Genomic DNA, 2,520 nt, shown 5'->3' with positions numbered 1-2,520 from the left:
CGCGGTAAATCCTGTTGATCAGGGCCTTGGCGGCTGTCTGGTCCAGAGTTCTCCTGCTAGTTGGCCGTCGGTCCGTCCCCATCGCTGGTCTTAACGTAAGCACCCTGCTCCCCTGTACTCCATATTTCAGCAAGAGAATGGTGTCTATTCCTTCACACTGAGGACAGTGCTTTCTTTGGACACCAGGTGATGAGAGCTGTTTCCACTCACCTCAGCGCTCCAGAGGTTGATTTTAAGAAGGGTCTCAGTGAAAGGTGCATAGACTGGATGGTTTAGAGCCCCCGGAGATCAGAATAAACTAGCTGTGGAAGGCCAGACAGACAGTCTTATGGTAGCAGTTCCTTTTTCTTGGGAATGGAGGATGTATATATATATATATATTTTTTTAACTATAAAGGTGAGCAGCGCTTGTTCCATTCCAACATAAATGCCACGTTGTTGAAGTAATTTCCTCACATAAACTACAACTCTGTACAGGCTGAGTGTTACTAATAGTATATACTCCAAATTCGACTCAGCAATCTTTGAAGCGAAGGTAGTATTTTGAAGTGAGGAACTGGGACTGAGGTCAGGTGCTGTTTGTGGAAGCGGTGGGATTGGATGAGGTAATGTTGAGGCTAGCTTCTGGTGCGACTGTCTGTCACCGTGTATAAGTGCCCTTGAATTCAATTTCGATGGTATTCTTATTCATGACTTTGTTGCTCCCAGTGAACCCCAAACCCATGACCAAAATAATAACTGTTGACCACATTGAGGGATAGTGGAGAATCCATTAAGTTATATGGGCCATGAGAGAAATAATGCCTGATCCTCAGGACTGTAAAAGTGTTCACATAAGCCGAGGAAGAGAGGACTGTGAGTTCCGGAGAGGAAATGTATTATTCCTATTGGCATTATTGTTTTATTTTCACAGACTTTTTTGGGAACAATACTCTGCTCTGCCTGAATGATTCATGCTTCTGACCACTGGCATTTAGCAACAACACTAATATGATATTCCTATGGAGGACGGACAAGAAGTTTTTTATATTACAGTGCGCTAGTAATGTGGGAAACATTCGTGAAATACCTGGGACAGGGGCTGAAGCTTTGATTGGGTGAAAGGATGGAGGGATGGACGAGAAAGAGAGTGGGCCGGTGGTGTAACTGCACATACAAGTGACCTGTATGTGAAAAGCGCTCTCTAACGGGAAAGCTGTCTGGAGTTGAGGAATGGGGTCCAGCGAGAGTGTGCTCGGCTAGGGACATGACAGAAGTGAAATGGAAGGCTTCTGCTCCGTAATGTCACACTGCTGATGCTGATGACCACAGCTCCCAGTAGCAGGAGGGCAGCGAGGCAGGCATGTGATATATCTCTGGGAGGAAAGGAGTAGAAATCAACAGCTGTCACTTTGACATCATAAGAATGTAATATGATAGAGGATTAGGGGAAGCACCGTAGGGGTCTATGGGTGCCTCTTTGCTAATTTCCTGCCTAGTGAGTGAGATTATGATGAACTAATTAATCACAGTAATAATCAAGCCCTTCAGCAGTCAGGTGATTTATCAACTAATGGAAGAACTAAATAGCTGTGCTACTGACTATAAAGATGTTTTTCTAAACTCCCTGCTGTCTTCTGAGTACATGCTGCTAGTGATGCAACCATTTATATTCATATTGGCTTCATCTGAAAGGAGATGGAAGGAGGTCCTTTTGATATATTTGCTTTTGATTTTATAGAGACTTTTTTGTGTAATGGACATTTGTTCTTAGAAGGACATAGAAGGCCTTATATATCTTTAAAACAATTACCGTTAAAGTACTCACCAAACACAAAGTGCAGAAACTCTCAAGACAAATATGGTTATCATTGGCAAGGGTAAAATTAAAAATTAAAAGAAATGTTGAATGTAGAAACTTGTCCATTTCCAACCATCCAGCAGAAAGAAGAATGAGAGGGAATGTACGAGGTCATCTTATAGTGCCAGAGCAGCTGCAACAATTATTTATGATTTGACCTGAGCCATCAGAAACAGAAATAGATGAAAAGCTGAGGAGGTCATGAGAACCTCAGGACGGGGAGGTGGAGGTGTCCCTTCCCTGTGCCTGCAGACTGCAGTAGGCTGGAGCTAGCAGAGATGGTGGACTCTGAAGGTCTCTGGCTGGAAAGACATTCAGCACCTCATCAACTGACTCCACAGAGATGTTCCAGCTTCAGCTCTCTCAGAAGAATGTCAGATTGAGGTGAAGATTCTCTGGCTCAGACTCCTCAACCACCCTAGCCCCGTGAGTTTACCTAGTTTCAACAGGTGATAGCACTCTGTAATTGAGGTTTTGAAGGGCACATGCACCATAAATACCTTTGCTTCAAGAGGCAAAAGAGGCATGTTGTTTTCTAATGAGGTGCTGGCATGTTTTCTGTGGCAAACACTGTTATCATTCATATCCATTAGTCTTCCATATCTAACCAGGATACTGCTGACTTGTCGTTTGACACTGATGACCCTGTAGAACGTAATCTAGACATTCTCAAAACATTT

This window comes from Oncorhynchus nerka, linkage group LG24 (genome assembly GCF_034236695.1).
Source record: "Oncorhynchus nerka isolate Pitt River linkage group LG24, Oner_Uvic_2.0, whole genome shotgun sequence".
Lineage (NCBI taxonomy): Eukaryota > Metazoa > Chordata > Actinopteri > Salmoniformes > Salmonidae > Oncorhynchus > Oncorhynchus nerka.
Note: the sequence above shows the minus strand (reverse complement) of the source record.